This window comes from Haemaphysalis longicornis, unplaced genomic scaffold, assembly GCF_048455015.1.
Source record: "Haemaphysalis longicornis isolate Haplotype H1 unplaced genomic scaffold, Haemaphysalis longicornis Haplotype H1 scaffold_5, whole genome shotgun sequence".
In the NCBI taxonomy this organism is placed as follows: domain Eukaryota; kingdom Metazoa; phylum Arthropoda; class Arachnida; order Ixodida; family Ixodidae; genus Haemaphysalis; species Haemaphysalis longicornis.
Window position 1 is genome coordinate 25,540,609 of NW_027526385.1, and position 12,763 is coordinate 25,553,371.

At 47.4% G+C, this 12,763-nt stretch overlaps 2 non-coding genes across 2 annotated transcripts; both read right to left on the bottom strand.

The window, feature by feature from the left end:
* Positions 1-3,797: 3,797 nt before the first annotated feature.
* Positions 3,798-3,875, bottom strand: Trnaa-ggc (transfer RNA alanine (anticodon GGC)). Its single transcript has one exon. It is a non-coding gene; the product is annotated as a tRNA-Ala (tRNA).
* A 7,671-nt stretch (positions 3,876-11,546) lies between these two features.
* Positions 11,547-11,624, bottom strand: Trnaa-ggc (transfer RNA alanine (anticodon GGC)). The gene has a single exon. It is a non-coding gene; the product is annotated as a tRNA-Ala (tRNA).
* Positions 11,625-12,763: the final 1,139 nt, after the last annotated feature.

Sequence of the window (12,763 nt, forward strand, 5' to 3'; positions counted from 1 at the left end):
GTTGGCTGTGAAGAAAACCTCGGAAAGCAAAGGGGAGGACGTGGTAGGTCATTGGAAAAGATAAAGAATTGGGAATTAAAGAATGAAAGTGAAGAAAAAATGCCCTGCAGGTGGGAACCGAACCCACGACCTCCAGAATGCAGGTCTGGTGCGATAACCACTGTGCTACCGGCGGGGTGATTTTCTCCGTCACAGTGTGGGGTATTTATGTTTAGGTATTTTTGTTTCCTGTGCTTGGGGGTGGTAGCCAGCGCCACTCGGACTGCTCGGGGTGAAGGGGACCTGCTTTTTAACCCCCGGGCCGTTACTCGAGTGTCTACGACATGTCAAGAGGGGTCGACCAGCGTTGAACCCTCTTAAGCTTTCTATTGCACCAAGACTGTTAGAACAGAGGCCCTCGCTATGCATGTAGCGAATCAAAATAGGAAATGAGGGGCTCATTGAAAATCACAAAGAAATAAGAGTTGCCAGTCAAGAAAACCTCGGAATGCAAAGGGGAGGACGTGGTAGGTCATTGAAACAGATAAAGAGTTTTTAAAGAAAGAAAGAAAGTGAAGAAAAATGCCCGCCAGGTGGGATCAGAACCCACGACCTCCAGAATTCTGGTCTGGTGAGATAACCACTACGCTACCGGCGGGGCGATTTTCTTCTTCACTGTCTGGTTTATTTATGTTTAGCTTTTTTTGTTTCCTTTGGTTTGGGGCGGTAGCGAGCGCCACTCAGACTACTCGGGATGAAGGGGACCTTCTTTTTAACCCCTGGGCCGTGATCTGAGTATCTACGACATGTCGAGAGTGGTCGACCAGCGTAGAACCCTCTTAGGCTTCCTGTGGCAACAAGACTGCCAGAACAGAGGCCCTCGCTATGCATGTGGCGAATCAGAATAGGAAATGAGGGGCTCGTTGAAAATAACAAAGAAATAAGAGTTGGCAGTCAAGAAAATCTCGGAAAGCAAAAGGGAGGACATGGTAGGTTATTGAAACAGATAAAGAATTTTGAAAGAAAGAAAGAAAGTGAAGAAAAAATGCTCCCCAGGTGGGATCCCAACCCACGACCTCCAGAATTCCGGTCTGGTGTGATAACCACTACGCTACCGGCGGGGCGATTTTCTTCTTCACTGTCTGGTTTATTTATGTTTAGCTATTTTTGTTTCCTTTGGTTTGGGGCAGTAGCCAGCGCCACTCGGACTACTCGGGATGAAGGGGACCTTTTTTTTAACCCCTGGGGCATGACTCGAGTGTCTACGACATGTAGAGAGTGGTCGACCAGCGTTGAACCCTTTTAAGCTTCCTATTGCACCAAGACTGCCAGAACAGAGGCCCTCGCTATGCATGTAGCGAATCAGAATAGGAAATGAGGGGCTCGTTGAAAATCACAAAGAAATAAGAGTTGCCAGTCAATAAAACCTCGGAAAGCAAAGGGGAGGACGTGGTAGGTCATTGAAACAGAAAATAATTTGGAAAGAAAGATAAAAAGTGAATAAAAAATGCCCGCCAGGTGGGATCCGAGCCCACCACCTCCAGAATGCAGGTCTGGTGCGATAACCACTGCGCTACCGACGGGGCGATTTTCTTCTTCACTGTCTGGTTTATTTATGTTTAGCTTTTTTTGTTTCCTTTGGTTTGGGGCGGTAGCGAGCGCCACTCAGACTACTCGGATGAAGGGGACCTTCTTTTTAACCCCTGGGCCGTGATCTGAGTATCTACGACATGTCGAGAGTGGTCGACCAGCGTAGAACCCTCTTAGGCTTCCTGTGGCAACAAGACTGCCAGAACAGAGGCCCTCGCTATGCATGTGGCGAATCAGAATAGGAAATGAGGGGCTCGTTGAAAATAACAAAGAAATAAGAGTTGGCAGTCAAGAAAATCTCGGAAAGCAAAAGGGAGGACATGGTAGGTTATTGAAACAGATAAAGAATTTTGAAAGAAAGAAAGAAAGTGAAGAAAAAATGCTCGCCAGGTAGGATCCGAACCCACAACCTCCAGAATTCCGGTCTGGTGTGATAACCACTACGCTACCGGCGGGGCGATTTTCTTCTTCACTGTCTGGTTTATTTATGTTTAGCTATTTTTGTTTCCTTTGGTTTGGGGCAGTAGCCAGCGCCACTCGGACTACTCGGGATGAAGGGGACCTTTTTTTAACCCCTGGGGCATGACTCGAGTGTCTACGACATGTAGAGAGTGGTCGACCAGCGTTTAACCATGTTAAGCTTCCTATGGCACCAAGACTGCCAGAACAGAGGCCCTCGCTATGCATGTAGCGAATCAGAATAGGAAACGAGGGGCTCGTTGAAAATAACAAAGAAACTAGAGTTGCCAGTCAAGAAAACCTCGGAAAGCAAACGGGAGGACGTGGTAGGTTATTGAAACAAATAAACAATTTGGAAAGAAAGAATAAAAGTGAAGAAAAAATGCCCTGCAGGTGGGATCCGAACCCACAACCTCCAGAATGCAGGTCTGGTGCGATAACCACTGCGCTACCGACGGGGTCATTTTCTCCTTCACAGCCTGGGGTATTTGTGTTTAGGTATTTTTGTTTCCTGTGCTTGGGGGTGGTAGCCAGCGCCACTCGAACTATTGGGGGTGAAGATGACCTTCCTTTTAACCCCCGGGCCGGGGCTCGAGTGTATGCGACTTGTTGATACTGGTTGACCAGATTGAACCCTCTTAAGCTACCTATGGCAACAAGACTGCCAGAACAGACGCCCTTGTTATATATGTAGCGAATCAGAAAAGGAACTGAGGGGCTCGTTGAAAATAACAAAGAAATAAGGGTTGGCAGTCAAGAAAACCTTGGAAAGCAAAAGGGAGGACGTGGTAGATTATTGAAACAAAAAAGAAATTTGGAAAGAAAGAAAGAAAGTGAAGAAAAAATGTCCGCCAGGTGGGATCCGAACCCACGAGCTCCAGAATACCGGTCTGGTGAGATAACCACTACGCTACCGGCGGGGCGATTTTCTCCTTCACTGTCTGGTTTATTTATGTTTAGCTATTTTTGTTTCCTTTGGTTTGGGGCAGTAGCCAGCGCCACTCGGACTACTTGGGGTGAAGGGGACCTTCTTTTTAACCCCTGGGGCATGACTCGAGTGTCTACGACATGTAGAGCGTGGTCGACCAGCGTTTAACCATGTTAAGCTTCCTATGGCACCAAGACTGCCAGAACAGAGGTCCTCGCTATGCATGTAGAGAATCAGAATAGGAAACGAGGGGCTCGTTGAAAATAACAAAGAAACAAGAGTTGCCAGTCAAGAAAACCTCGGAAAGCAAACGGGAGGACGTGGTAGGTCATTGAAACAGAAAAGGAATTTGGAAAGAAAGAAAGAAAGTGAAGGAAAAATTGCCTCCAGGTGGGATCCGAACAGACGACCTCCAGAATGCCGGTCTGGGGCGATAACCACTGTGCTACCGGCTGGGTGATTTTCTCCTTCACAGTCTGGGGTATTTATGTTTAGGTATTTTTGTTTCCTGTGCTTGGGGGTGGTAGCCAGCGCCACTCGGACTGCTCGGGGTGAAGGGGACCTGTATTTTAACCCCCGGGCCGTTACTCGAGTGTCTACGACATGTCAAGAGTGGTCGACCAGCGTTGAACCCTCTTAAGCTTCCTATTGCACCAAGACTGCCAGAACAGAGGCCCTCGCTATGCATGTAGCGAATCAAAATAGGAAATGAGGGGCTCGTTGAAAACAACAAAGAAATAGCAGTTGGTAGTCAAGAAAACCTCGGAAAGCAAAGGGGAAGACGTGGTAGGTTATTGAAACAGATCAAGAATTTGGAAAGAAATTAAGTGAAGAATAAATGCTCGCCAGGTGGGATCCGAACCCACGACCTCCAGAATGCCGGTCTGGTGCGATAACCACTACGCTACCGTCGTGGCGATTTTCTGATTCACAGTCTGGGGTATTTATATCTAGGTATTTTTGTTTCCTGTGCTTGGGGGTGGTAGCCAGCGCCACTCGGACTACTCGGGGTGAAGAGGGCCTTCTTTATAACCCCTGGGCCGTGACTCGAGTGTCTACGACATCTCGAGAGTGGTCCACCAGCGTTAAACCCTCTTAAGCTTCCTATGGCACAAAGACTGTCAGAACAGAGGCCCTCGCTATGCATGTAGCGAATCAGAATAGGAAATGAGGGGCTCGTTGAAAATCACAAAGAAATAAGAGTTGCCAGTCAATAAAACCTCGGAAAGCAAAGGGGAGGACGTGGTAGGTCATTGAAACAGAAAATAATTTGGAAAGAAAGATAAAAAGTGAATAAAAAATGCCCGCCAGGTGGGATCCGAGCCCACCACCTCCAGAATGCCGGTCTGGTGCGATAACCACTACGCTACCATCCGGCAATTTTCTCCTTCACTTTCTGGGGTATTTATGTTTAGGTATTTTTGTTTCCTGTGCTTGGGGGTGGTAGCCAGCGCCACTCGGACTGCTGGGGGTGAAGGGGACCTGCTTTTTAACCCCCGGGCCGTTACTCGAATGTCTACGACATGTCAAGAGTGGTCGACCAGCGTTGAACCCTTTTAAGCTTCCTATTGCACCAAGACTGCCAGAACAGAGGCCCTCGCTATGCATGTAGCGAATCAGAATAGGAAACGATGGCTCGTTGAAAATAACAAAGAAACAAGAGTTGCCAGTCAAGAAAACCTCGAAAAGCAAACGGGAGGACGTGGTAGGTCATTGAAACAAATAAACAATTTGGAAAGAAAATAAAAGTGAAGAAAAAATGCCCTGCAGGTGGGATCCGAACCCACAACCTCCAGAATGCAGGTCTGGTGCGATAACCACTGCGCTACCGGCGGGGTCATTTTCTCCTTCACAGTCTGGGGTATTTGTGTTTAGGTATTTTTGTTTCCTGTGCTTGGGGGTGGTAGCCAGCGCCACTCGGACTGCTGGGGGTGAAGGGGACCTGCTTTTTAACCCCCGGGCCGTTACTCGAATGTCTACGACATGTCAAGAGTGGTCGACCAGCGTTGAACCCTTTTAAGCTTCCTATTGCACCAAGACTGCCAGAACAGAGGCCCTCGCTATGCATGTAGCGAATCAGAATAGGAAACGATGGCTCGTTGAAAATAACAAAGAAACAAGAGTTGCCAGTCAAGAAAACCTCGAAAAGCAAACGGGAGGACGTGGTAGGTCATTGAAACAAATAAACAATTTGGAAAGAAAGAATAAAAGTGAAGAAAAAATGCCCTGCAGGTGGGATCCGAACCCACAACCTCCAGAATGCAGGTCTGGTGCGATAACCACTGCGCTACCGGCGGGGTCATTTTCTCCTTCACAGTCTGGGGTATTTGTGTTTAGGTATTTTTGTTTCCTGTGCTTGGGGGTGGTAGCCAGCGCCACTCGGACTATTCAGGGTGAAGGGGACCTTCTTTTACCCCCGGGCCGGGGCTCGAGTGTCTGCGACATGTTGAGACTGGTTGACCAGATTGAACCCTCTTAAGCTACCTACGGCAATAAGACTGCCAGAACAGAGGCCCTCGTTATACATGTAGCGAATCAGAAAAGGAACTGAGGGGCTCGTTGAAAATAACTAAGAAATAAGGGTTGGCAGTCAAGAAAACCTCGGAAAGCAAAAGGGAGGACGTGGTAGAATATTGAAACAAAAAAGAAATTTGGAAAGAAAGATAGAAAGTGAAGAAAAAATGCCCGCCAGGTGGGATCCGAACCCACGAGCTCCAGAATACCGGTCTGGTGAGATAACCACTACGCTACCGGCGGGGCGATTTTCTCTTTCACTGTCTGGTTTATTTATGTTTAGCTATTTTTGTTTCCTTTGGTTGGGGGCGGTAGCCAGCGCCACTCGGACTACTCGGGGTGAAGGGGACCTTCTTTTTAACCCCTGGGGCTTGACTCGAGTGTCTACGACATGTAGAGAGTGGTCGACCAGCGTTTAACCATGTTAAGCTTCCTATGGCACCAAGAGTGCCAGAACAGAGGCCCTCGCTATGCATGTAGCGAATCAGAATAGGAAACGAGGGGCTCGTTGAAAATAACAAAGAAACAAGAGTTGCCAGTCAAGAAAACCTCGGAAAGCAAACGGGAGGACGTGGTAGGTCATTGAAACAGAAAAGGAATTTGGAAAGAAAGAAAGAAAGTGAAGGAAAAATTGCCTCCAGGTGGGATCCAAAAGACGACCTCCAGAATGCCGGTCTGGTGCGATAACCACTGTGCTACCGGCTGGGTGATTTTCTCCTTCACACTCTGGGGTATTTATGTTTAGGTATTTTTGTTTCCTGTGCTTGGGGGTGGTAGCCAGCGCCACTCGGACTGCTCGGGGTGAAGGGGACCTGCTTTTCAACCCCCGGGCCGTTACTCGAGTGTCTACGACATGTCAAGAGTGGTCCACCAGCGTTGAACCCTCTTAAGCTTCCTATAACTACAGACCAATATCGCTAACAAGTGTCCCATCCAAAATTATGGAGCATATTTTATTCACCCACATAATCAATCACCTGGAACAGTGCAGCTTCATCCACCCTTCACAACATGGTTTCCGGAAAGGCATGACTTGCGAAACGCAACTTGCCGCCTTCATTCATGATTTACATACAAATCTCGACCGCAATATTCAGACCGATGCAATTTTCCTCGACTTCGAAAAAGCGTTTGACAAAGTTCCACATCACCGCCTAATGACCAAGCTTTCGTTGCTTAACCTTGACCCGTCCGTCTTATCCTGGATTAATAACTTCCTCAGTAATAGAAAACAGTTTGTCATTATAAACAATGCCCGATCTAGAACTTCTTCCGTCCTTTCCGGTGTTCCTCAAGGAACAGTACTTGGACCCCTACTCTTCTTGATATATATTAATGACCTTCCACATTGCATTACTAACAAGATCCGTTTATTTGCAGACGACTGCGTTCTTTATGCAACCATCACCACTAAAGCTGATCAATTATCCTTACAAAGAGACCTTAAAGCCATGCAGCACTGGTGCCAGATGTGGCGGATGTCTTTAAATGTGTCTAAATGTAAATCACTTTCCTTTCATAGACGCACTAACCCATTTTCCCACAACTACTCTCTGGGCGGTTCCTTCCTACAATCCACTAATTGCTACAAATACCTCGGCGTACACATTACAAGCGATCTGTCTTGGTCAGTCCATATTAACCATATCATTTCTGCAGCTAATAGATCCCTAGGGTATTTGCAGCGTACCTTGAAGTTTGCTCCCACCCCTTTGAAAATACCGGCCTTCACCACGTTAACCCGACCAAAACCTGAGTACGCGGCAGCGGTGTGGGACCCACACCAGAATTACCTCATAGAAAACATTGAAGCTATTCAGAGTCGAGCTGCCAGATTCGCATTCTCAGATTATTCATCGTTCACAAGTGTGACAGAATTAAAAAAGCGTGCCGAACTCCCTCCCCTTAGCCACCGTCGAAAAATGTCAAGACTTACCCTGTTCCACAAATTCTATTACGCATCCACACCGAGCATCTACATCACACCACGCCCCCATTCTTCTGATCGTAGTAGCAACTCGAAGCAGGTTCTGTACCCTCGCCCTAAAACCAACACATTCGCACAGTCACTCTTTATTCGAACTGCTAAAGACTGGAATGCTCTACCGGATAACATTGTTAATACCAAAGATACAGAAACATTCAAAAAGTTACTAACAACCGTTTCCGAGCCCGTGTGACCTATTGCGACTATTGTCTTGTGTTCTTTTTTTTTGTTTTTTTTTATTCGCCCCAAACCATTTCATGTACTGTATGTTGAATTGCAGTACTGATTTCTGTGGTTGGCCTTTTGCTGTTCACTTGTAGTGACTAATACTTTGTGCCATTGCGATTATGTCTCCCCAAACCGTGTAAAGGATCCTGCTGTGTCAAACAGCACTCAGAGTGTATTTGCATGCCTGCTGTTCGCTTGCAGTTCCTAATGATGTTTGCCACTGCGATTATATCCCCCCAAACCGTGTAATGAATTCTGCCTGTGTTACGAAAAGTATTCGCACATTTTTGTGTCTTCGTTTACACAGACGTTTGTTTGCTGTTTTCACTGTTTTTTACTCGTCTGCTTTTGTAATACTCAAACATTTGTATCCCCACCCCTCATGTAATGTCCCGCCCAGGGACCCTTGAGGAAATAAAATAAATAAATAAATAAATATTGCACCAAGACTGCCAGAACAGAGGCCCTCGCTATGCATGTAGCGAATCAAAATAGGAAACGAGGGGCTCGTTGAAAACAACAAAGAAATAGCAGTTGGTAGTCAAGAAAACCTCGGAAAGCAAAGGGGAAGACGTGGTAGGTTATTGAAACAGATCAAGAATTTGGAAAGAAATAAAGTGAAGAATAAATGCTCGCCAGGTGGGATCCGAATCCACAACCTCCAGAATGCCGGTCTGGTGCGATAACCACTACGCTACCGTCGGGGCGATTTTCTGATTCACAGTCTGGGGTATTTATATCTAGGTATTTTTGTTCCGTGTGCTTGGGGGTGGTAGCCAGCGCCCCTCGGACTACTCGGGGTGAAGAGGACCTTCTTTATAACCCCTGGGCCGTGACTCGAGTGTCTACGACATCTCGAGAGTGGTCCACCAGCGTTAAACCCTCTTAAGCTTCCTATGGCACCAAGACTTCCAGAACAGAGGCCCTCGCTATGCATGTAGCGAATCAGAATAGGAAATGAGGGGCTCGTTGAAAATCACAAAGAAATAAGAGTTGCCAGTCAAGAAAACCTCGGAAAGCAAAAGGGGGGACGTGGTAGGTCATTGAAACAGATAAAGAGTTTTTAAAGAAAGCAAGAAAGTGAAGAAAAATGCCCGCCAGGTGGGATCCGAACCCACGACCTCGAGAATTCTGGTCTGGTGAGATAACCACTACGCTACCGGCGGGGCGATTTTCTTTTCTTCTTCACTGTCTGGCTTATTTATGTTTAGCTATTTTTGTTTCCTTTGGTTTGGGGCGGTAGCCAGCGCCACTCGGACTACTCGGGATGAAGGGGACCTTCTTTTTAACCCCTGGGCCGTGACCTGAGTATCTACGACATGTCGAGAGTGGTCGACCAGCGTCGAACCCTCTTAGGCTTCCTGTGGCACCAAGACTGCCAGAACCGGGGACCTCGCTATGCATGTAGCGAATCAGAATAGGAAATGAGGGCCTCGTTAAAAATAACAAAGAAATAAGAGTTGGCAGCCAAGAAAACCTCGGAAAGCAAAAGAGAGGACATGGTAGGTCATTGAAGCAAATAAAGAATTTAGAAAGAAAGAAAGAAAGTGAAGAGAAAATGCCCGCCAGTTGGGATCCGAACCCACGACCTTCAGAATACCGGTCTGGTGCGATAAGCACTATCCTACCGGTGGGGCGATTTTCTCCTTCACTGTATGGGGTATTTATGTTTAGCTATTTTTGTTTCCTTTGGTTTGGGGCGGTAGCCAGCGCCACTCGGACTACTCGGGATGAAGGGGACCTTTTTTTTAACCCCTGGGCCGTGACCCGAGTATCTACGACATGTCGAGAGTGGTCGACCAGCGTAGAACCCTCTTAGGCTTCCTGTGGCACCAAGACTGCCAGAACCGAGGACCTCGCTATGCATGTAGCGAATCGGAATAGGAAATGAGGTGCTCGTTGAAAATAACAAAGAAATAAGAGTTGGCAGTCAAGAAAACCTCGGAAAGCAAAAGGGAGGACGTGGTAGGTCATTGAAGCAAACAAAGAATTTAGAAAGAAAGAAAGAAAGTGAAGAGTAAATGCCCGCCAGTTGGGATCCGAACCCACGACCTCCAGAATACCGGTCTGGTGCGATAAGCACTATCCTACTGGTGGGGCGATTTTCTCCTTCACTGTATGGGGTATTTATGTTTAGGTATTTTTTTCCTGTGCTTGGGGGTGGTAGCCAGCGCCACTCGGACTACTCATGGTAAAGGGGTATTTTTCACCCCTGGGCCGTGACTCGAGTGTCTACGACATGTCAAGAGTGTCGTCCAGTGTTGAACCCTCTGGAGCTTCCCATGGCACCAAGACTGCCAAAACAGAGGCCATCGCTATGCATGTAGCGAATAAGAATATGAAATGAGGGGCTTGTTCAAAATAGCAAAGAAATATGAGTTGGCAGTCAAGAAAACCTCGGAAAGCAAAAGGGAGGACGTGGTAGATTATTGAAACAGAAAAGAAATTTGGAAAGAAAGAAAGAAAGTGAAGAAAAAATGCCCGCCAGGTGGGATCCGAACCCACGACCTCCAGAATGCCGGTTTGGTGCGATAACCACTACGCTACCGTCGGGGCGATTTTCTCCTTCACTGTCTATTTTATTTATGTTTAGCTATTTTTGTTTCCTTTGGTTGGGGGCGGTAGCCAGCGCCACTCGGACTACTCGGGGTGAAGGGGACCTTCTTTTTAACCCCTGGGGCTTGACTCGAGTGTCTACGACATGTCGAAAGTGGTCGACGAGCGTTTAACCCTGTTAGGCTTCCTATGGCACCAAGACTGCCAGAACAGAGGCCCTCGCTATGCATGTAGCTAATCAGAATAGGAAACGAGGAGCTCGTTGAAAATAGCAAAGAAATAATAGTTGTCAGTCAAGAAAACCTCGGAAAGCAAAGGGGAGGACGTGGTTGGTCATTGAAACAGAAAATAATTTGGAAAGAAAGAAAAAAAGAGTCGAAAAAATGCCCGCCAGGTGGGATCCGAGCCCACCACCTCCAGAATGCCGGTCTGGTGCGATAACCACTACGCTACCATCCGGCGATTTTCTCCTTCACTTTCTGGGGTATTTATGTTTAGGTATTTTTGTTTCCTGTGCTTGAGGGTGGTAGCTAGCGCCACTCGGACTGCTGGGGGTTAAGGGGACCTGCTTTTAACCCCCGGGCCGTTACTCGAATGTCTACGACATGTCAAGAGTGGTCGACAGCGTCGAACCCTCATAAGCTTCCTATTGCACCAAGACTGCCAGAACAGAGGCCCTCGCTATGCATGTAGCGAATCAGAATAGGAAATGAGGGGCTCGTTGAAAACAACAAAGAAGTAGCAGTTGGCAGTCAAGAAAACCTCGGAAAGCAAAGGGGAAGACGTGGTAGGTTATTGAAGCAAATAAAGAATTTAGAAAGAAAGAATAAAAGTGAAGAAAAAATGCCCTGCAGGTGGGATCCGGACCCACAACCTCCAGAATGAGGTCTGGTGCGATAACCACTGCGCAACCGGCGGGGCCATTTTCTCCTTCACAGTCTGGGGTATTTGTGTTTAAGTATTTTTGTTTCCTGTGCTTGGGGGTAGTAGCCAGCGCCTCTCGGACAATTCGGGGTGAAGGGGACCTTCTTTTTAACCCCCGGGCCGGGGCTCGAGTGTCTGCGACAAGTTGAGACTGGTTGACCAGATTGAACCCTCTTAAGCTTCCTATGGCAACAAGACTGCCAGAACAGAGGCCCTCGTTATACATGTAGCGAATCAGAAAAGGAACTGAGGGGCTCGTTGAAAATAAAAAAGAAATAAGAGTTGGCAGTCAAGAAAACCTAGGAAAGCAAAGGGAAGGACGTGGTAGGTCATTGAACCAGAAAAAGAATTTGGAAAGAAAGAAAGAAAGGGAAGAAAAAATGCCCGCCAGGTGGGATCCGAACCCACGACCTCCAGAATGCCGGTCTGGTGCGATAACCACTACGCTACCGTCCTGGCGATTTTCTGATTCACAGTCTTGGGTATTTATATCTAGGTATTTTTGTTTCCTGTGCCGGGGGGTGGTAGCCAGTGCCACTCGGACTACTTGGGGTGAAGGGGGCCTTCTTTATAACCCCTGGGCCGTGACTCGAGTGTCTACGATATCTCGAGAGTGGTCCACCAGCGTTAAACCCTCTTAAGCCTACTATGGCACCAAGACTGCCAGAACAGAGGCCCTCGCTATGCATGTAGCGAATCAGAATAGGACATGAGGGGCTCGTTAAAAATAACAAAGAAATAAGAGTTGCCAGTCAAGAAAACCTCGGAAAGCAAAGGGGAGGACGTGGTAGGTCATTGAAACAGATAAAGAGTTTTTAAAGAAAGAAAGTGAAGAAAAAATGCCCGCCAGGTGAGATCCGAACCCCCGACCTCCAGAATAGTGGTCTGGTGCGATAACCACTACGCTACCGGCAGGGTGATTTTCTCCTTCACTGTTTGGGGTATTCTTGTGCTTGTGGGTTGTAACCAGCGCCACTCGGACTACTCGGGGTGAAGGGGTGAAGAGGGTTCAACGCTGGTCGACCACTCCCGACATGTCGTAGACAGTCGAGTCATGGCCCGGGGGTTAAAAAGAACTTCCCCCCGAGTAGTCCGAGTGACGCTGGCTACCACCTCCAAGCACAAGAAACAAAAATACCTAAGCATAAATACCCCAGACAGTGAAGGAGAAAACCGCCCCGCCGGTTGCGTAGTGGGTATCACACCAGAGCAGTATTCTGGAGGTCGTGGGTTCGGATCCCACCTTGCAGGCATTTTTTCTTCACTTTCTTTCTTTCTTTCCAAATTTTTTATCTGTTTCAATGACCTACCACGTCCGCCCCTTTGCTTTTTAAGGTTTTCGTGACTGCCAACTTTTATTTCTTTGTTATTTTTAACGAGCCCCTCATTTCCTATTCTGTTTCGCTACATGCATAGCGACGACCTCTGTTCTTGTCGTCTTGGTGCCATAGGAAGATTAAGAGGGTTCAACGCTGGTCGACCACTCTCGACATGTCGTATATACCTGAGTCACGGCCCGGGGCTTAAAAAGAAGGTCCCCTTCACCCCAAGTAGTCAGAGTACCGCTGGCTACCACCAGCAAGCTGAGGAATTAAAGA